Source organism: Bos grunniens, chromosome 12, assembly GCF_055505025.1.
Source record: "Bos grunniens cultivar Pamir isolate PY7600 chromosome 12, Bosgru_T2T1.0, whole genome shotgun sequence".
Classification (NCBI taxonomy): domain Eukaryota; kingdom Metazoa; phylum Chordata; class Mammalia; order Artiodactyla; family Bovidae; genus Bos; species Bos grunniens.
Window position 1 is genome coordinate 56,353,871 of NC_141176.1, and position 23,906 is coordinate 56,377,776.

The 23,906-nt window shown below is 37.2% G+C and overlaps 1 long non-coding RNA gene and 1 pseudogene across 3 annotated transcripts in view; one reads left to right on the forward strand and one right to left on the reverse strand.

Moving 5' to 3' along the window:
• The window catches only part of LOC147361800 (uncharacterized), a 269,358-nt gene that overhangs the window by 71,871 nt on the left and 173,581 nt on the right, over window positions 1-23,906 (reverse strand). The window lies entirely within an intron of this gene.
• Window positions 18,068-22,730, forward strand: LOC147361801 (actin-related protein 2/3 complex subunit 1B pseudogene; annotated as a pseudogene). Its single transcript, XR_015137636.1, has one exon. The product of XR_015137636.1 is annotated as an actin-related protein 2/3 complex subunit 1B pseudogene (transcript).

Consider the following 23,906-nt stretch of genomic DNA (forward strand, 5'->3'; position numbering starts at 1 on the left):
ACCTAAACTCTTAGCAACACTTCACCCAACAATGCCACAATACATATGGTTTCCAATTTCATATCTAACATTCCCCCAAATAAGCCATATATTCAAGCAAGTTATAATATGGTTTAAAGAGTTGAAATCACATAAAATTTATTTTTAAAATGGAATACATTTTGAAATTAATAAAAATGAATATGGACAAATTCATAAAAATGAGAAATTAATCAAAACACATGTTAAAAAGAATTCACAAAATAAATTAGAAAGTATTTTTAGCTAAATAAAAGGTAAACAAACATATTCAAATTTATGGACTGTAGCTAAAGAAGTACTTTTGTAGGTAAAGAGTTCTTAAATGAAATTTATATCTTCACACATATGCACACATATACAAAAATAAAAATGATCTAAAATTATTTAGGTGTCCAGCTTAATAAACTAGAAAAGGAAGATAAACCTATACTCAAATCAAACACAAAAGGGAAAGAAATACAAATTAGATTAGATATTATTGATGTAGAAAACAGAAAAACAATAAAGGAAATCAACAAAACCAAAATATGAAAAATATTCATAATCTTTTTGCTAGTCTGACCAATAAATAATAATTTTAAAAAACATTGTAAAATGAAGCCTGAAAAGAGGGCATTATTATTGATGGTATAGAAATTAAAGAATTAAAATGAAATCCCTTGAAGAGCTTTCTGGCAAAAAATTATATACAATGGAAAAATGCCTTTAAAAACAAAAGTTAAAACTTCATCAAGAAGAAAAAATTAATAGACCTAAAACCAATAAAGAAATACAATTAATAAATATTCTCTTTCCCACAGAGCAAAGCCCACACCCAAATGACCAAATCCCACCAAGCATTTATGATATGCATGTGTGCTTAGTCATGTCCGACTCTCTGCAAGCTATCAGCCTCCTCTGTCCATGGGATTTCCTAGGCAAGCATACTGGAGTGGGTTGCCATCAACTCCTCCAGGGGATCTTCACAACCCAGGGATTGAACCCATGCCTCCTGCATCTCCTGCACCAGCAGGCAGATGAGCTACCTGGGAAGCCCACCAAACATTTAAAGCAAAGAAAAACAATTTTTCACAAATTCTATCAAATGTAGATGAACACTCTGTGAAGCCAGTATTATCCTGATGTTTAAATCAGAGGAACACAGCATCACAAACTACAGACCTACATCCCTTGGGAACATAGACCCCGTAACCCATATCACATGTTAATAAATAAATACAACAAAATACTTTTGAAAAGAGTTTGGATTTACCATAGCCATGAAAGGTTTACATAACATTTAAAAGTCAATATCAGGGTTGGGACTAAGTGAGTTAAGTGTGAAGTCTAGCATGTAAATTTTAGAAGCACCCATAATCTCATGCTCCTGAGACTGAGTATCTCCTTAAAATTTGAACCCAAGTGCTACACATGACTCACCCTAGATCAGACCTGATTATTATTTCATACTTTATTAATAGAATAAATAAAAAACCTACATGATAATTTTGATAGATATGAGACCAGGGCTGGAGAGAATCAGATACCAATTCAAAATAAAAGCTGTCAGCAAATGGAGAAAAGGAGAAAATGTCATCAATAATCCAAACTAAAAAACAGCATCTATAAGAAGCTTACAGTTCTTGGAAAAATTCTATCAGAACTGTACTTCCAATATTGTTAAGACTTCAAATTTCCTCAAAGATTCAATGTACATATGACAAATCAAAATCAGTTTTACATGAGGTATCACCTCACACTGGTCAAAATGGCCATCATCAAAAAATCTACAACAGTAAATGCTGGAGAGGATGTGGAGAAAAGGGAGCCCTCTGGCATTCTTGGTGGGAATGTAAGCTGATACAGCCACTAGGGAGAATCATATGGAGATTCCTTAAAACACTAGGAATAAAGCTATCGTAAGCCCTGTGCATTCTCAGTTGTGTCTGACTCTGTGATCCCATGGACTGTAGCCTGCTGAGTGCCTCTGTCCATAGGACGCTCCAGGCAAGAATACTGGAATGGGCTGCCATTCTTCCCCCAGGGGAATCTTCCTAACCCAGGGGTCACACTCACGTCTCCTACAGCTCCTGTACTAGCAGTCAGATTCTTTACCACTGAGACACCTGGGAAGCAATCATATAACTCAGCAATCCCACTACAGGGCATATAACCTTCAAAAAACATAATTCAAAAAGACATACGTACCCAATATTCACTGAAGCACTATTTATAATAACTATGACTTGGAAGCAACTTAGATGTCCATCAACAGGTGAATGGATAAAACTGTGGTACAAATAGACAATAGAATGTTGTTCAGCCACCAAAAGGAACAAATGTGAATCAGCTGAACTGAGGTGGATGAATCGAAAACCTCTAATACACAATGAAGCAAATCAGAAAGAGAAAAAAGAATACTGCATATTGATGATATGTATGGAATCTAGAAAAATGGTACAGATGAGCTTATTTGTTGGGCAGGAATTAGAGATGCAGATGTAGAGAATGGACTTGTGGACACAGTGGGGAAAGGAGAGGGTGGGGCAAATTGAGAAAGTGTGTGTGAAGTCTCTCAGTCGTGTCCGACTCTTTGCGACCCCGTGGACTGTAGCCTGCCAGGCTCCTCTGTTCATGGGATTCTCCAGGCAAGAATACTGGAATGTGTTGCCATTTCCTTCTCCAGGGGATCTTCCCAACCCAGGGATTGAACCCGGGTCTCCTGCATTGCAGGCAGACGCTTTATCCTCTGAGCCACCAGGGAAGTAGCATCACATATATACACTACCATATGTAAAATACATAGTTAGTGGGACGCTGCTATATAACACAGGAAACCCAGCAGCTTGGCACTCTGAATGACCTAGAAAGTTGGGACAGGAAAGAGGTAGGAGGAAGGCTCAAGAAGGAGGGGATATATATATATATATATATATATATGTATATAGTTATGACTTATTTGTGTTGTTGTACAGCAGAAATCAACACAGCATTGTAAAGCAATTATCCTTCAATTAAAAAGTTTTTCTAAAAAAAAAAAATCATAGTTTTTTTTTTTTTTTTTTTAGTTAACAAGCTTATTCAAAAATTGATATGGAAATGCAAAAGAATTAGAGCAGTTAAAACAACTTTGCAAAAGAGGAACAAAGTCAAATGACCATCAACATTTGATGTCCATTTTAGCTCTTATCTTGTCATATCAATTATATTTATTCATATAATTTTAGTGGTTGTCCTGGTTTCAATACATAAACAACTAATCAATGTCCATTTTCAAACAACACTAAACTGTTTTATGAGTCATATAGGTAACTTATAACTGAGTATTCTCAATTCCTCCTTCCTATCCCTTATAATGTTTCTATGGTTTATTTCCCTGTATGCTACAATCACCTAATCTATTTTGTTTAGTTGCTAAGTTGTGTCTGACTCTTCGTGATCCCATGGACTAGAGCTTGCCAGGTTCCTCTGTTCATGGGATTTCCCAGGAAAGAATACTGGAATGGGTTGCTTTAAAATAAGAATCATAAAATACTTTGCTTTCATTTACCCATTCTCTGAAAAATGTTTCTTTTCTTATATAGATCTGTGTTTCTGATCTATAAAATTTTCCTTCTCCCTGAAGAACTTCTTTTAACATTTATTCCAGGATATGTCTGGTGGTAATGAACTCCTCTGGATTTCCTTGTCTGAAAAAAAAAATTATTTTCCTTCACTTTATTTTTTAATTTTTTTATAACATACATCTTTATTAGTTCTTTTTTTATCTAATTGTGCAAGCGATACATATTCATTGTTTTTTTAATTTTTTAATTTTATTTTAAAACTTTACAATATTGTATTGGTTTTGCCAAATATCGAAATGAATCTGCCACAGGTATACCTGTGTTCCCCATCCTGAACCCTCCTCCCTCCTCCCTCCCCATACCATCCCTCTGGGTCGTCCCAGTGCACCAGCCCCAAGCATCCAGTATCGTGCATCGAACCTGGACTGGCAACTCGTTTCATACATGATATTATACATGTTTCAATGCCATTCTCCCAAATCTCCCCACCCTCTCCCTCTCCAACAGAGTCCATAAGACTGTTATATACATCAGTGTCTCTTTTGCTGTCTCGTACACAGGGTTATTGTTACCATCTTTCTAAATTCCATATATATGCGTTAGTATACTGTATTGGTGTTTTTGTTTCTGGCTTACTTCACTCTGTATAATAGGCTCCAGTTTCATCCACCTCATTAGAACTGATTCAAATGTATTCTTTTTAATGGCTGAGTAATTAAAGTATAATTTTGGCATATAAAGAATTCTTGGTTTGCAGGATTTTTTAAAAATTATTATTACATATTTAAATATTTCATTCTACTCCTTCCTTGCTTGTATGATTTCTGATGAAAATTCTATATAAATTCTTATGTATTTTCCTCTATTGAAATTGTACTTTTATAATCTGGGCTCTTTCAAGATTTTCCTATTGTCTTTTGTTTTCTGAGGTTAACCAGAACACCTTTTGTTTGACATTTACCCAGCTTAGTGTTTTCTGAGGTTTTTGGATCTGTGGTTTGGGGTCTGCCATTAACTTTGGAATATTCTCTGATGTTATTACTTTAATTATTTTCTTCTGAACATTAACCTCTTCTCCTTACTATTCCAAAGATGGAGGCTCCACATTTTTTTTCTTTTACATTTTTTTGGCTAGTTTCTATTGATATATCTTCAACCTCACTGATTCTTTGCAGGGCCATTTCATCCACTGATGAGCCTATCAGATCAGATCAGTCGCTCAGTTGTGTCCGACTCTTTGCGACCCCATGAATTGCAACATGCCAGGCCTCCCTGTCCATCACCAACTCCCGGAGTTTGCCCAGACTCACGTCCATCAGGTCAGTGATGCCATCCAGCCATCTCATCCTCTGTTGTCCCCTTCTCCTCCTGCCCTCAATCCCTCCCAGCATCAGAGTCTTTTCCAATGAGTCAACTCTTCACATGAGGTGGCCAAAGTACTGGAGTTTCAGCTTCAGCATCATTCCTTCCAAAGAAATCCCAGGGCTGATCTCCTTCAGAATGGACTGGTTGGATCTCCTTGCAGTCCAAGGGAATCTCAAGAGTCTTCTCAACACCACAGTTCAAAAGCATCAATTCTTCCGCACTCAGCCTTCTTCACAGTCCAACTCTCACATCCATACATGACCACAGGAAAAACCATAGCCTGTTGACTAGATGAACCTTTGTTGGCAAAGTAATGTCTCTGCTTTTGAATATGCTATCTAGGTTGGTCATAACTTTCCTTCCAAGGAGTAAGCCTCTTTTAATTTCATGGCTGCAGTCACCATCTGCAGTGATTTTGGAGCCCAGAAAAATAAAGTCTAACACTGTTTCCACTGTTTCCCCATCTATTTCCCATGAAGTGATGGGACCAGATGCCATGATCTTCGTATTCTGAATGTTGACCTTTAAGCCAACTTTTTCACTCTCTACTTTCACTTTCATCAAGAGGCTTTTCAGTTCCTCTTCACTTTCTGCCATAAGGGTGGTGTCATCTGCATATCTGAGGTTATTGATATTTCTCCCGGCAATCTTGATTCCAGCTTGTATTTCTTCCAGTCCAGCGTTTCTCATGATGTACTCTGCATATAAGTTAAATAAACAGGGTGACAATATACAGCCTTGACGAACTCCTTTTCCTATTTGGAACCAGTCTGTTGTTCCATGTCCAGTTCTAACTGTTGCTTCCTGACCTGCATATAAATTTCTCAAGAGGCAGATCAGGTGGTCTGGTATTCCCATCTCTTTCAGAATTTTCCACAGTTTCTTGTGATCCACACAGTCAAAGGCTTTGGCATAGCCAATAAAGCAGAAATAGATATTTTTCTGGAATTCTCTTGCTTTTTCGATGATCCAGCGGATGTTGGCAATTTGATCTCTGGTTCCTCTTCCTTTTCTAAAACCAGCTTGAACATCAGGAATTTCACGGTTCACATATTGCTGAAGCCTGGCTTGGAGAATTTTGAGCATTACTTTACTAGCGTGTGAGATGAGTGCAATTGTGCGGTAGTTTGAGCATTCTTTGCCATTGCCTTTCTTTGGGATTGGAATGAAAACTGCCCTTTTCCAGTCCTGTGGCCACTGCTGAGTTTTCCACATTTGCTGGCATATTGAGTGCAGCACTTTCACAGCATCATCTTTCAGGATTTGGAATAGCTCAACTGGAATTCCATCACCTCCACTAGCTTTGTTCGTAGTGATGCTTTCTAAGGCCCACTTGACTTCACATTCCAGGATGTCTGGCTCTAGGTCAGTGATCACACCATTGTGATTATCTGGGTTGTGAAGATCTTTTTTGTACAGTTCTTCTGTGTATTCTTGCCATCTTTTCTTAATATTTTCTGCTTCTGTTAAGTCCATACCATTTCTGTCCTTTATCGAGCCCGTCTTTGCATGAAATGTTCCTTTGGTATCTCTGATTTTCTTGAAGAGATCTCTAATCTTTCCCATTCTGTTGTTTTCCTCTATTTCTTTGCATTGATTGCTGAAGAAGGCTTTCTTATCTATAGGCTTTCTTATCTATAAAAGACATTAAAAAAAATTCTGTGAATGTGTTTTTGATTCCTAGTGTTTCCATTTTTATTCTTTTTAAGAGTTTTTATCTCTCTATGTATACTACCCTTCTGTTCTGCATGGTGTCCACGTTTTAAATTATAAATCTATCATATTGTCATTGTAATTTTAACTTCCCTGTCTGATAATTCCCAAATCCATACCATATCTCTTTGCTTCGGCCCTCTAAACTGTACTTGCTCTTGACTTTTAACATGCCTTATAATTAATATTGAAGTCTGGACATAATGAATTGGTAACAGTAACCAAAATAAATATGTTTTTAGTTTGAGATTTATGTTAATCTGTCAAGGGCTTGGGCTCAGCTCAGTATCTGCTACACCAATAGATGTTAGAAACTTTAAATCACTCTGAGACCCCTGTTGTCTTTAGATTTTCCTAAAACTTCCTCTTTAAGTATAGCTTATTCCTTGCAGCTCTTTCAATTTCAATCCACTATCATACTGGAGTCCTCTAATTGCAATGGTAAATTGTAGGAGTTGGTTATCCATATGTTGTTCAGTCACTAAGTTGTGTCTGAGTCTTTGTGACCCCATGGATTGCAGCACTCCTCTCTTCCCTGTCCTTCACTATCTTCTGGAGTTTGCTCAAACTCATGTCCACTGAGTTGGTGATGCCATCTAACCATCTCATCCTCTGTTGTCCACTTCCCCTGCCTTTAATCTTTCCTAGGATCAGGGTCTTTTCCAGTGAGTTGGCTCTTCACATCAGGTGGCCAAAGTATTGGTGCATCAGCTTCAGCACCTGTCCTTGCAATAAATATTCAGGGTTGATCTCCTTTAGGATGGACTGCTTGGATCTCCTTGCTGCCCAAAAGCCTCTCAACGGTCTTCTCTAGCACCACAATTTGAAAGCATCAGTTCTTTGGCACTCAGCCTTTTGTATGGTCCAGCTCTCACATCCATACATGACTACTAGAAAAACCATAGCTTTGACTAGACAGATCTTTGTTGGCAAAGTGATGTCTCAGCTTTTTAATATGCTATCTTGGTTTGTTACAGCTTAACTGTTACTCTGACTTTAAAATACTCAGGCTGGCAGGACTTCAGTTCAGTTGCTCAGTCCTGTCTAACTCTTTGTGACCTCATGGACTGCAGCATGCCAGGTTTCCCTGTCTATCACCAAATTAGGAAAATTTTAATTCCATATTGAAAACAGTTTTTCAAATTAAACTCTAAATATAATCCAGTTTTACTTTGACATAAATATTAAAGCATGAGGCAAAATAAAAATGAAGTACATAAGATTATTCTTAAATGAAGCATTAGCATATGATACCGTTCTTAGTTTCTTTGAATTTTCAGAAAACATATCCCCAAGTGCAAACTAAAAGAAAACTTAAATAGTTGAAAATAGTTATGCTTATTGTTTAAAAATTAATCAGAATATATGTCTTTTGGTGGCATATTGATTTTATATTTGAGAGTCAAATAACATTTTTATTCCACAATTTTTAATCTTAAGAAAGGAAGCAATTAAGAATAAATATAGATACATAATTGTGCCATTCTAGTAGAAATTTTAGAAAAACACTGGGAATTTTTTTCTTGCTTGGTGTTAATTTTAAAACTCTAATTAAATAATACCCTGAGAACTTTAAATTAATGACAGATGACTGTCTTTTATAAGCAGCAGATGGGTGAATGTCAGTTTAAATTTCAATTATAACATTAAGTAAAAGGCATAAAGGCACATTATTATCATAAAAATGAAGTGTCAAAACACATTTTAAGTACCATTTGTCATATATTTTCTCATTTTTTCCCATTCTATCTCACATATCTGTCTTTTGCCTTCCTGAAATGTTTTAAGAAATATCTAGCAATGTCTCAATATTTTGCTAGTAGAAGATTAAGGGTATGATCCAATCAAGTTTATTTCTTAGAAAAAAATACTTCCTCAATTTTTTACTGCTTAACTTTGCATTTTATTATTAAATTTTGCCTTGCCAATTTGAAGAAAATCAAGAGAACAAATATTGCCTTTTGTATATTACTATAGTCATTTTCAAAAGGAATATTTCCTACAAGATCAATTAAAGAGCCTTTTATCTGTCTCTTCACAAAATATTAACATGTCACTATTCATTAAAAAGAATAATTACCATTGAAAATTTTAAAACACAAATATACTCAATGAACATTAATGAACCACATTAGAAAAGGTAAAAGTATTTTTTCTTAATTAAGATTTTCAGCTCTACAATGTTCAATATTCTTACAATTCAGAGAAAATATATAGTCAGTTGACTTTAACTTGACAACTTAATTAACAGTGAAAGCATGTGGAGGAAAAAGATCACTGAAGTATATGATAGATATCTGCTTATATTTCAAATATAACGAAATCATTTGCAGAGCTTGGACTGGGCTGCACTAAGATTTAGGAGATTTGAGTTCTACCCTCAACTCTAACAAACATTGGTAGGTCTTTATACATACTTTTTTTTTTTACTGTGATATGATTAATAGTGTAAAACTAGTCACTGATGGGAACTAACAGTAGTGGCCTCTTTAAACTTGCTCTTATTAAGAAACATTAATGGATTTCTACTGCTTCATTGGAATTATTATCTTTTTTCCAATACTTTATGCAGGCTTAAAGATTTTGAAGACCTTTGACAATGCATTTGTTCTGAGAGTCAAAAAATATAACTGGATTACTATACTTGCAAAAATTAAATGAAAGATGAACCAAATGATATTATGATTCTTATGTCTCTTCCCTAAAACAAGGAATCATCATTGTTGATAATTCATAAAGGTCTGTCATTTGGATTTTTTCATTGTACATCCTTTTAGAAATGTCATACTATTGTGGAAGTACTAATAATTTATGAAAAGCCCCAATTAAAAAAAAAAACACACTCTTAAGATATTATGAGTATACTATAAGAATGGTGCAGGTTCTACAGAGATCTTTACACCATCTTTTAAAACGTACATTGTAATCAAAGGTAAACAGAACCTTAGAATTCCATTTCTTAATGCATTGTAGACTCTGGGTGCTAATATAAACAGGTAGATATGTGGATAATGCAATGATACTTGGTTTTGAATTGCAATTTTGAATGTTGTTTTTTTGTGCTATTTTGAAAAATACATAGTACATAGAAATGATAAGTGTAACTGTTTAACTTGACTTGAGGAAAGAAGAGCTGCACATTTGTCCAGCTGTCACATCTGCTCAGGTATTATTACCCACTCTTCATCTCACACTCATATTGAGCAGTATTACCTCTTGGGAGATGGTACAAAATATGCTCCTTTGTACTCTCCTTGAAAGGTGTCCAATATAAATTTAATCACACCCTCAAATGCCTATCCTTGGGCTATGCTTCTCTACAGACTTTATGTGGATTTCACAGAAATACACTCCCCATACCATAACCCTTATTAAAAAATTACTTTTATTGCTGGGGCACACATAAAGATGAAGGAGACAGTGAGGTAAACTTTTTATTGAGCATGTATCTTACAAGGCAATCCTGAAAAAGCCTTATCATATCCTTTTTACAAACAACACAACTGAAAGAGAAGTTAAGACATTTGTTAGACATCACAGAAATTAAAATTAATTCAAATAGAGTGGTTAGATCAGATCTCTCTCTTATTTCTCTGGACCATGCTGTTTTTATTTTGCTTTATTTTATAAACATAGCCTCCTTAGTTACTAAGTCATGTCTGACTCTTTTGTGACCCCATAGACTGCAGCCTGCCAAGCTCCACTGCCCATGGGATTTCCCAGGCGAGAATCCTGGAGTGAGTTGCCATTTCCTTCTCCAGGGGATCTTCCCGATGCAGGGATCAAACCTGGGTCTCCTGCATTGGCAGGCAGATTCTTTACCACTAAGTGTACCAGGGAAGCCCATAAATGCTAAATACCTACACAATTAATTGAATTTATAATTCATAACTGGCATCATTTTTATGACATAGAAATGACTTTATAAATTACTAATTGATATTAATATATTTACAGTCCAAACATTACATTTTAAATTAATAATATATCCTTTTATAAGAATTTGAGATTAGAATTAGAACATAAATCCAGCTTGAAATTAAAGTGCTTTTCTAATAATTGTCTTACTATTGAAATGCCTTTTATAATTTTTTTACGTCCAGAAAAATTCATTATTCTGAAGAGTTTTTACATAATTGTAAAGAAATTAAGCCAAGGTTATGTTTTTTCCAGTAGTCATGTATGGATGTGAGAGTTGGACTATAAAGAAAGCTGAACTCCAAAGAATTGATGCTTTTGAATTGTGGTGTTGGAGAAGACTCTTGAGAGTCCCTTGGACTGCAAGGAGATCCAACCAGTCCATCCTAAAGGAGATCAGTCCTGAATGTTCATTGTAAGGACTGATGTTGAAGCTGAAGCTCCAATAAATTGGCCACCTGATGCAAAGAGCTGACTCATTTGAAAAGCCCCAGATGCTGGGAAAGATTGAAGGTGAGAGGAGAAGGGGATGACAGAGAAGAGATGGTTGGATGACACCACTGACTCGATGGGCATGAGTTTGAGTAAACTCTGGGAGTTGGTGATGGACAGGGAAGCCTGGTGTACTGCAGTCCATGGGGTCACAAAGAATTGGACATGATTGAGTGACTGAACTGAACTGAAAGAAATTAAGGGCTTCCCTGGTGGCTCAGTGGTAATACAGAAACTGCGTGCCAATGCAAGAGATGTGGGTTCAATCCCTGGGTCAAAAAGATCCCCTAGAGAGGGAAATGGCAAACCACTCGAATTTTTTGCCTGGGAGATCCCATGGATAGAGGAGCCTGGCATGCTACACTGCACAAGGTCTCAAAGACAGGGACGCAAATTAGTAATTAAACCACAACAAACAAAATAAAGAGAGCTGAGAATATATGAATTTTTATTAATCCTTAGATAACATTTTGAAGTAACTTAAATCAGCAACATAAAGTAAAAAGCTAATCCAGTAGGGAAAAAAGGAAATTTCCATAATCTTAATCTACAAATTAATATCCAATCTCTTTTTCATTTCATTATGAGATAAAACATTACAATTTCACCAGTAAATTTATAACTTTCTATATCTTGTGGTGGTCTTCCTTGGCGGCACAGTGGTAAAGAACCTGCCTGCTAATGTAGGAGACATGGGTTTGATCCCTGGGTCAGGAACATTCCCTGGAGAAGGAATTGGCTACCCACTCCAATATTCTGGCCTGGTAAATCCCATGGACAGAGGCTACACTCCATGGGGTTGCAACAGAGTTAGGTACAACTCATCAGCTAAATCAACAACATCAACATATTTTGTGGTAGTGTCATTTTTTGTTCAAAACACTTATTGATCCTTCCTACCATCTCTGTCTATGCAGCCCTTATGAAAAAAAAAATATATATATATCCTTCCACACACTGACTTTTGGCTTGGCAAGTGGCTTACTTGCCAAATGGGATGTAACTTTAAGCGCTATCATATAGTTTGTCATTTTTATGTTTCCTTTGACTTCAAAATATCAAAAGCTTTAGATAGATCCTAAATAGTATTTCCTTCTTTACTTTAGGTTCTGGAGTGAATAGGACATGGAGCTTATGCAAAATAATAAAAATACATTTAACAGCACTAACCTTTGTTGTTACAAAACCATGAAAATGTGCTGTTCTCATTTTAGAGTTGCATACTTTACCCAAAGATAACTGATAAAATATTAAATTTATATTTACTGGACAGCATGTGGTTTCATTCTTTTGGCTCAGCTCACTGATATAAAGTAAAACCTAATGCTTATTTAACTTATATGGAGTACACCATGGGAAATGCTGGGCTAAATGAAGCACAAGCTGGAATCAAGATTGCTGGGAGAAATATCAGTAACCTCAGATATGCACATGATACCACCTTTATGGCAGAAAGCAAAGAACTAAAGAGCCTCTTGATGAAAGTGAAAGAGAAGAGTGAAAAAGTTGGCTTAAAACTCAACATTCAGAAAACTAAGATCATGGCATCCAGTCTAATCACTTCATGGCAAATAGATAGAGAAACAATGGAAACAGAGACTTAATTTTTTGGGGCCTAAAATCACTGTAGATGGTGATTGCAGACATGAAATTAAAAGATGCTTGCTCCTTAGAGGAAAAGCTATGGTCTACCTAGACAGTATATTAAAAAGCAGAGACATACTTTGCCAACAAAGGTCTGTTTAGTCAAGGCTATGGTTTTTCCAGTAGTCATGTATGGATGTGAGAGTTGGACTATAAAAAAGGCTGAGCACTGAAGAATTGATGCTTTTGAATTGCAGTGTTGGAGAAGACTCTTGAGAGTCCCTTGGACTGCAAAAAGATCCAACCAGTCCATCCTAAAAGAAATCAATCCTGAATATTCATTGGAAGGACTGATGCTGAAGCTGAAACTCCGATACTTTGGCCACCTAATGTGAAGAACTAACCCACTAGAAAAAACCTTGATGCTGGGAAAGATTGAAGGTGGGAGAAGAAGGGGATGACAGAGGATGAGATGGTTGGATGGCATCACTAACTCAATGGTCATGAGGCTGAGTAAGCTCTGGAAGTTGGTGATGGACAGGGAAGCCTGGCGTGCTGAAGTCCATGTGGTTGCAAAAGTTCGGACAGGACTGAACAACTGAAGTGAATGCATTCAAATGGAAAGCAAAATAAGGTTTATGCATTTTCTTTAGATACCATACAAATAATTGAAAGCTGAAGTACACTTGTAGATTTGATGACAAATGTGATTATATTTAACTTCCTCTTGTTTTGCTTTGTTGGAGTACTTTGTAATAAAAAAGAATTGACCACAAACTACCTTATTCCCAGTATGTCACTGAATCTTAGAAAATTAGTAGCTTCCCCTGATTTATGGTTCCATTCTAATTCCACAGAACTCTATCAGCAAATTCATTTTGACACCTTTGAGACACAACTATAGCAATTCATTTACAACACTCCCTAAACAAATTTCAACTTTACTAACAGATTGTGCTTGGGTGAAGCTGTTGGTGATTTAAAATAGCTAGAATCCTAATGTAAGTTTATAATGAAATGTCTGACAAGACTTTAACATGGGACTCTCCTAATGATTTTGTAATGTTTTGACAATATTGAAAATATGTTTTAAAAAAAGCTAACAAATGCAGCTTTCCCCTAAGCAAAATATCCCATATGTTTAAAAAAAAATCTTTTAAAATGCCAAAAGCTCTAACCACAGTGCAGGATGATACAATTGTATGATTTCTTTAAATAAATGATCCTTTCGATAAGATAAATAGTAAGAAAGGTAGAAATCTTTAAAGTCTTGAGTTTATAATGCAACTTCCTGGTAACCTTTAAAGGTATGTGACTGAGGGAATTGTCAAAGATCTCTCAACTGTGGCAAAATGTATCCTGAATGATCCTATTAGAGTAGTTAAAAAGGATATTTAAAACCTTAATAAGTTTAAACCACAAAGAAAAAAGTGAGTATTATACTAAATAGGGTATCGAATGTGCTCCCTTTAGACAGCTATTACTAGCATTCATCATTTCCTGCTCCAGTTGAGGGAGTTTTGACAATTCCCTTTACAAGTCACCTTTAAAGTTATTCTGCAAGCAGACAAAGCCGCAATATTGATTTGAGTTGTCCACACATTAGCTCAGATGATTGCAAGTCAGTATGACTTCTGTCTTCTGTTCTGAGCTTTCCATTTGTTCAACCTCAAGAAATTAAAAATTAACACTTTCCTTTTGTACACTGCTATTTTCCCAAAGATATTTCACAGACTTAATTTCATAAAATACATAAATACTCCTTAGTTTCTCCATTTCAAATACAATGAAACTGAGGCCTTGAGAGCTTAAATTATCCATTCAGTTAAGCTGTGTGAGAATTTCTGAAGTTGATTCACTAAAATGCCCACCTCCCATCCTCACTCTTCCCTTTCCTCTCTCCCATTCTTCTTTCATTCTTTCTATTGTTGCTGTTTTTTCATGTCTGACTCTTTGACAACCCCGTGGACTGTATCCTACCAGAGTCCTCTGTCCATGTGATTTCCTAGGCAAGATACTGGAGTGGGTTGCCATTTCCTTCTCCATGAAATCTTCCCCACCCAGGGATCAAATCTGCATCTCCTGCATTGCAGGTGGATGCTTTACCACTGAGCCACCTGGGAAGCCCCTTCATTCTTTCTATAGATATAACAAAAGGTTTTTTTCTTCTTATAACCTTGCTGTAACAAGCTAGCAAATAAGATGTTGCCAAGTATCATGAATTATAAGATGGGTGTATAAAGTTGTTAATTTTAATTTTAATTTATCTGTTTATTTTTAGTAATTCAGATAATTTGTAAGTAAACTTTACATAGATGGGACACACATTAAAATTCAAAATAAATATTTCTTTTATTATTAGGCTTCATTTTAATCAATATACTTCAAAGCTTATATTTATGCCTATTTTACATTTTCAGAGACAATTACCTGCATCAGTCCTGTTGAGTTCCAAAGACAATAAATTCATAACTTACTTGCATTAAGAGGTAGGAGGATGGTTAATGTTCAAGATATACTCATGGTTTGATTGGTATTAGAGGCTGAGGGAAATTTTAACATAAATAAATGATGGTTCTACTCAGAGACATATTCAGTATGCTTCCCAAATTATATAATAAGGAAAGGAAGCAAGCAATATATAGATTTTACATTATGTTTTAATTATTTTTCCCTTTTTGGGGATCAGAGTATAAAATTTATGGACTCATTGCATGGGAAGAAATGTGTCATGCTCCAAAATTTTAGACCCATGAGGAATTTCAGACATTAGCTGTGAAAATACTTCATTTGTAGTGAAAAAACCAAGCCTGCAAGAGTTTCTAGCATGTGACAATAATCCTGGTAAAGGAGATTTTAAATTAACTCATATTCAATTTTCTCTATAATTTTTAAATGAACTCTATTTATTTTTCAGATGAAGTGATATCTAATTAACTGCCATTATACTGTTCCAGTCACCTTTAAGAAAAGTACATAGGTGTAGCCTGTAATGAGATGTGTATTTAGTTTTCCGGTGGCTCAGATGGTGAAGAGTCTGCCTGCAATATGGGAGACCTGGGTTCAACTCCTGGGTCAGGAAGATCCCCTGGAGAAGGAAATGGCAACCCACCCCAGTATTCTTGCCTGGAAAATCCCATGGACAGAGGAGCCTGGCGGGCTACAGTCCATGGGGTTGCAAAGAGACACAACTTCACTAAATGATTTAACTGTACTCATAGAGTCTCATAAGATTTCCCTGGTGGCTCAGAGGTAAAGAATCTGCCTACAATGCAGGAGATGCAGGAGACAAGGGTTTGATTACTGGGTTGGGAAGATCTCCTAGAGAAGGAAATGGCAACCCACTCTAGTATTCTTGCCTGGGAAATCCCATGGACAGAGGAGCCTGACAGGCGGGCTGCAGAATTAAACACAACTTAACACTACAACATAGAGTCTCATGGTGATTAATAATAACTCTCCTTTGAGTAAGAAAATAGATGGGAAATTTTAAATATAAAATCTTGTTTATTTTTTGTCAATTAAAGTAATTGGACTCTTTTTATTTTAATATTTAAAATTATGTACTCCAAAATAACAATTTAATAAATTGCATAAATCTACTTTAAAAATCATGTTTAAAAATCAATTAACCAAATAAATTTCCAAGTAATGCTAAAGAATCCATAAAATTTATAGCTATCATTGCTTAGCTTGCCTATAGTATTTTTTAAATCAGTCTTTCTTGTCTCAGCCTACTCTATCATAAGTGCATTTGTAGTATTTCAATATGTTTACCCTACATTTCTACTTGTGAATTTTCTTTTTGCTCTATATAAAAAGTTTTAATTCTGAAAGCAATCAGCCTCCACTGTTTTCTGTTATACTTGCTTTTGATCAGTAGGCCTCTTAGCCAAGGCCTTGTAAGGACATTCAATCATTATAATGTTTATGGTACAGGAAAGTTTGCAAGCTTTCCCAATACTCCTCTCTGGTTTCAATGCTGTAATGTTATTTTAACTCCAATTTGTTTCTGATTTTGGTATCTGTGGCTCTGATGCCAAGTTATTTGCCCCAGAAGCTTCTCATTATGCTCAATTAGAAAATACATCTTCTTTAAAGTTTTGTCATACATTATCAACCTTAAGATTTTAAGGATAGTTTTAAAACACCTAGAAATATAACCATCATATGTTTTAAAACACTATCATAAGCTATACATTATTTTCATTAAGAATTAACCAATAAATATGAGTTATTAACTTCTGTGTCTTAGTAATACACACCATACCTGAATAAAGTTGGTATTTAGTAATGCTTTTTCAAACAGAGATGAACTTAAAGAGCTACAATCATGCAGCATTCTTTATTCATGCATGAAGATCATTGTTCAGAATTCTCCTCTAGTAGACATTTTCTACTTTAAGATACTTAAATTTTTCTTTAAAGTTTATCCTTAAAATTATGATTAAGTGAAGCATATCATTTAATTTAAACTTTTTCAGAGTTTAAATGTGTTCATATTGGCTTTCATAATATATAGACTTGTCTGATATGGATATTTAGGAACAAATACATAAAATGATGTATATTGTTATTTCACTATGATATATTTCATTTATCTAGAGGTAGTAGGACAGGAATATTTCATCTTCATAAAGCAGCCTTGTAAAATCATCCATATTTATTATTTTGCATTTTTATTGCTCTATTTCCCTAAGGAGCTAAAGATGTTTTACTAATTTTTTCACTCTAATAATAAAACAAAAACAAAAAAACCCTCTGAGGTAGGTAAATATGCAAAAAGCCATACCCAAGGGTGTTTTTCCTGTGTAAATTTAATCTGTGTTAAGAAAGACGAAAGCATTTAATCTCTTGAACATCCAAGACAGAAACACTGAATATATCATATATTGTCTTAAAAAAAATCAATACCAAAGGGTATCTAGAGCTGGCATACACTAGCAATAATTAGACTTTTGTTTTTTGACTCTATGGATTTACCTGGACTTGGAGTAAGAATGTAATGTTTAAATTTTACATGAAGAACCTCTATAAATTCTATTCAACATTCTTTAAAATTGCAGTATGTATCTTAAGAACACAGAAATACTGAACTTAAAAAAATCATGTGCAAAAACCAATTTTAATAATATAGGTATGCATAATTATTATTCATTATTTTATATCCTAGTGATATTTTATGACCTTACTTATGTAGACATTAAGGAAACAAAAATAATTTTTCTGCCAGTCATTTTAATTTAAAAAGGTATAAAATAGATAAAAACTGAGATTGTGGGATAACTGTAATTTTTATATTTTACTATGGGAAAATAAGGAAATTCAAGACTCCAAAAACTATTCATAACTCTTTTTCTCATACCGATACTTACCATCCTTGAGTTAAGGAAAATGGAAAATGAAGAAAAAGTATAAAGATGTTTAGCAAGAGCATGTTTTCCTTTTATTAAGAGGAAAAACTAGAGATTAAATATGCAGCAGTCAAGCAGAGATTAAACACAGTACAGTCACTTACTAGAATAGTATGTAAGCTATTACAGTAATAGCAATGAATTCAAAATTGATTATTAAGTGAAAAAAGAAAATTACAAAATTTTACTTATACTATTATTGAAATAGCAGAGATTTCACTGATACAACTTGAAAGAAATCACTCTATTGCCCAACTGAAATAATTATAGGCAATCTTTTCCTTTAACTTTCACATCCATTTAGCTACCACTCCATATTAATCTGGGGCTTCCCTGGTAGCTTAGCTGGTAAAGAATCTTCCTGCAATATAAGAGACCCTGGTTCAATTCCTGGGTCAGAAAGATCCCCTGGAGAAGGGATATGCTACCCACTCCAGTATTCTTGCCTGGGGAATCCCCATGGACAGAGGAGCCTGACTGACTACAGTCCATGGAGTTGAATAGAGTCAGACATGATTGAGCAACTAAGCACAGCACACTATATTAATCTGCCTCTTTCATATTCTCTCCCCAATTCAATATACTCCTTCAGAATAACTGCTTTTTTTTTTCCTGTTTTATGCATTTAAATTCTATGTATTGAAAGGAAGGCCCTCCATTCACTGATCCTTCCTACCTCTCCATACTAACAATTGTTCCCTCTCCAACAACACATGGCATACACATCATATATATAAATAAATAGCTTAAAATTTCAGAAAAATACCATGCATTTCCATAATTTTGCAATACTAGATATATCTATCATTCTTTGAAATTCTGTTCTCTTCTGTTGAGTTGCTGATATTCATTTTTAGGACTCTTCTCAAGTGTTCACATTCTCTGGTAGCACCCCTTTTGCTTTTCATTACCCCAATCATTAACTGTCACATTTTAAGTTACAGTGACATGGTAGGCAGTTGATATAGTATCAGATTCTTCTTTATCTTTGCAAGTTCCATAATAGAAACAGTACTATATATAGCAAAACATCAACCCATTTTTGAGCATAAAGTTAGATAGGGACAAATAGAGATTGTTTTACGTCTTAGTAGAAGGCAATGGCACCCCACTCCAGTACTCTTGTCTGGAAAATCCCATGGATGGAGGAGCCTGGTAGGCTGCAGTCTATGGGGTCGCTTAGAGTCGGACACGACCGAGCTACTTCCCTTTCACTTTTCACTTTCATTCACTGGAGAAGGAAATGGCACCCCACTCCAGTGTGGCCACTCCAGAAGTGGCCGTGCAGCGCGGCGCCCAGAGTCCGCGGCCGCGGCGCCCCGAGGAGTCAAGCAGCCACGGCATATCACAGCTTCCTGGTGGAGTCCATCAGCTGTCACGCCTGGAACAAGGACCGCACCCAGATCGCCATCTGCCCCAACAACCACGAGGTGCACATCTATGAGAAGAGCGGGAACAAGTGGGTCCAGGAGCACGAACTCAAGGAGCACAACTGGCAGGTGACAGGCATTGACTGGGTCCCAGAGACTAACTGCATCGTGACGCGGTACAGACCGCAACGCCTATGTGTGGACGCTGAAGGGCCGCACGTGGAAGCCCACGCTTGTCATCCTGCGCATCAACCGCGCCGCTCGCTGTGTGCGCTGGGCCCCCAGTGAGAAAAAGTTCGCTGTGGGCAGTGGCTCCCGTGTCACCTCCATCTGCTATTTTGAGCAGGAAAATGACTGGTGGGTGTGCAAGCACATCAAGAAGCCCATCCGCTCCACCGTCCTCAGCCTGGACTGGCACCCCAACAACGTGCTCCTGGCCTCCGGCTCCTGTGACTTCAAATGCCAGATCTTCTCAGCCTACATCAAGGAGGTAGAGGAGCGGCCAGCACCCACCCCGTGGGGCTCCAAGATGCCGTTCGGGGAGCTGATGATGTTCGAATCCAGCAGTAGCTGCGGCTGGGTGCACGGCGTCTGCTTCTCGGCCAACGGCAGTCGTGTGGCCTGGGTCAGCCATGACAGCACTGTGTGCCTGGCCGATGCTGACAAGAAGATGGCCGTCGCGACTCTGGCCTCTGAAACGCTGCCGCTGCTGGCCGTCACCTTCATCACGGAGAACAGTCTGGTGGCAGCGGGCCACGACTGCTTCCCGGTGCTCTTCACCTACGACAGCGCCGCAGGGAAGCTGAACTTCGGTGGGCGGCTGGAAGTGCCCAAGCAGAGCTCGCAGCACGGCCTCACGGCCCGCGAGTGCTTCCAGAACCTCGACAAGAAGGAGAGCTCTGAGGGCAGCGCGGCGGCAGGCGCCGGCCTGGACTCCCTGCACAAGAACAGCATCAGCCAGACCTCGGTGCTGAGTGGGGGAAAGGCCAAGTGCTCGCAGTTTTGCACCACCGGCATGGACGGCGGCATGAGCATCTGGGACGTGAAGAGCCTGGAGTCTGCCCTGAAGGACCTCAAAATCGTATGACCTGCGAGCAGTGTGCTGCCCTTGGCCCAGGCTGAAGAAGCGGGTCGGGGAGGCTGAGGCCGCTTTGCTGAGTTTCTAGGGTACCGGGTGGGGTCCCCACGGGGGCTGTTCCCGCAGGAGGGGAGGGATGGGAGGCTGCTTCTTGGCTCTGGAAGGAACGATTGTTTTTTTCTTGAAGAAATGCTTTAATTGTAAAAACTGTTCTCAAAGCACTCGTGGTCATGAACTGCTTCAGAACATGAAGGTAATAAAAACGCAACTATAGACAAAAAAAAAAAAAAAAAAGAGAGAGAGAGAGAATTCCAAAGATGGGGGAGCCTGGTAGGCTGCTCTCTATGGGGTCACACAGAGTCGGACATGACTGAAGCGACTTAGCAGCAGCAGCAGTGCTACATTACCAAGAAACTTTACAATGTCCTTATTCTGTTGTTTTTATAAAAGACAAAAAAAAAAAAAAAAAAAAAAACAATTAAAAATAGGCAAAGGACCTTAACTGACATTTTTCCAAAGAATGTACGTTTTCCAAAAAATGCACAAAAGCCCAACGTGTATGTGGAAAGATGTTCAACATCACCAGTCATTAGAAAAATGCAAACTAAAACCACAAAGAAATATCACCTCACATCTGTTGGAATGGCTAGCATTAAAAAGATAAGAAACTACAAAAACCCAGTGAAGATATGGAGAAGGAGAACTCTTGTGTACTGCTAGTGCAACTGTCAATTGGTACAGACACTATAGATGAAAGTATGAAGGTTTCACAAAAAATTAAATATAAGACTAATATGTGATCCACCACTTCAGTATTCTTGCCTTGAGAACCCCATGAACAGTATGAAAAGGCAAAATGATAGGATACTGAAAGAGGAACTCCCCAGGTCGTTATGTGCCCAATATGCTACTGGAGATCAATGGAGAAATAACTCCTGAAAGAATTAAGGGATGGAGCCAAAGCAAAAACAATACCCAGTTGTGGATGTGACTAGTGACAGAAGCAAGATCTGATGCTGTAAAGAGCAATATTGCATAGGAACCTGGAATGTTAGGTCCATGAATTAAGACAAATTGGAAGTGGTCAAACAGGAGATGGCAAGAGTGAATGTCGATATTCTAGGAATCAGTTAACTAAAATGGACTGGAATGGGTGAATTTAACTGAAATGACCATTATATCTACTACTGTGGGCAGGAATCCCTTAGAAGAAATGGAGTAGCAATCATGGTCAACAGAAGAGTCCAAAATGCAGTACTTGGATGCAATCTCAAAAACGACAGAATGATCTCTGTTCATTTCCAAGGCAAAACATTCAATATTACAGTAGTCCAAGTCTATGTCCCAACCAGTAACGCTGAAGAAGCTGAACTTGAACGGTTCTACGAAGACCTCCAAGACCTTTTAGAACTAACAGTCAAAATAGATGTCCCTTTCATTATAGGAGACTGGAATGCAAAAATAGGAAGTCAAGAAACACCTGGAGTAACAGGCAAATTTGGCCTTGGAATACAGAATGAAGCAGGGCAAAGACTAATAGAGTTTTGCTAAGAAAATGCACCGGTCATAACAAACACCCTCTTCCAACAACACAAGAGAAGACTCTATACATGGACATCACCAGATGGTCAACACCGAAATCAGATTGATTATATTCTTTGCAGCTAAAGATGGAGAAGCTCTATACAGTCAGCAAAAACAAGACCGGGAGCTGACTGTGGCTCAGATCATGAACTCCTTATGGCCAAATTCAGACTTAAATTGAAGAAAGTAGGGAAAACCACTAAACCATTCAGGTATGACCTAAATTAAATTCATTATGATTATACAGTGGAAGTGAGAAATAGATTTAAGGGACTAGATCTGATAGAGTGCCTGATGAACTATGGAATGAGTTTTGTGACATTGTACAGGAGACAGGGATCAATACCATCCCCATGGAAAAGAAATGCAAAAAAGCAAAATGGCTGTCTGGGGAGGCCTTACAAATAGCTGTGAAAATAAGAGAAGCAAAAAGCAAAGGAGAAAAGGAGAGATATAAGCATCTGATTGCAGAGTTCCAAAGAATAGCAAGGAGAGATAAAAAAAAGCCTTCCTCAGTGATCAATGCAAAGAAATAGAGGAAAACAACAGAATGGAAAAGACTAGAGATCTCTTCAAGAAAATTAGAGATATCAAGGGAACATTTCATGCAAAGATGGGCTTGATAAAGGATAGAAATGGTATGGACTTAAGAGAAGCAGAAGATATTAAGAAGAGGTGGCAAGAATACACAGAAGAACTGTACAAAAAAGATCTTCACAACCCAGATAATCACAATGGTGTGATCACTGACCTAGAGCCAGACATCCTGGAATGTGAAGTCAAGTGGGCCTTAGAAAGCTTCACTATTTACAAAGCTAGTGGAGGTGATGGAATTCCAGTTGAGCTGTTTCAAATCCTGAAAGATGATGCTGTGAAAGTGCTGCACTCAATATGCTAGCAAATTTGGAAAACTCAGCAGTGGCCACAGGACTGGAAAAGGTCAGTTTTCATTCCAATCCCAAAGAAAGGCAATGCCAAAGAATGCTCAAACTACTGCACAATTGCACTCATCTCACATGCTAGTAAAAGTAATGCTCAAAATCCTCCAAGTCAGGTTTAAATAATATGTGAACCGTGAAATTCCTGATGTTCAAGCTGGTTTAAGGAAAGGCAGAGGAACCAGAGATCAAATTGCCAATATCCCCTGGATCATGGAAAAAGCAAGAGAGTTCCAGAAAAACATCTATTTCTGCTTTATTGACTATGCCAAAGCCTTTGACTGTGTGGATCACAATAAACTGGAAAATTCTGAAAGAGATGGGAATACCAGACCACCTGATCTGCCTCTTGAGAAATTTGTATGCAGGTCAGGAAGCAACAGTTAGAATTGGACATGGAACAGCAGACTGGTTCCAAATAGGAAAAGGAGTATGTCTACGCTGTATATTGTCACTCTATTTAACTTCTATGCAGAGTACATCATGAGGAATGCTGGGCTGGAAGAAGCACAAACTGGAATAAAGATTGCTTGGAGAAAAATCAATAACCTCAGATATGCAGATGACACCACCCTTATGGCTGAAAGTGAAGAGGAACTAAAAAGCCTCTTGATGAAAGTGAAAAAGAGCATAGTGAAAAGGTTGGCTTAAAGCTCAACATTCAGAAAACTAAGATCATGGCATCTGGTCCCATCACTTCATGGGAAATAGATGGGGAAACCATGGAAACAGTGTCAGACTTTATTTTTTTGGTCTCCAAAATCACTGCAGATGGTGATTGCAGCCATGAAATTAAAAGATGCTTACTCCTTGGAAGGAAAGTTATGACCAACCTAGATAGCATATTCAAAAGCAGAGACATTACTTTGCCAACAAAGGTCTGT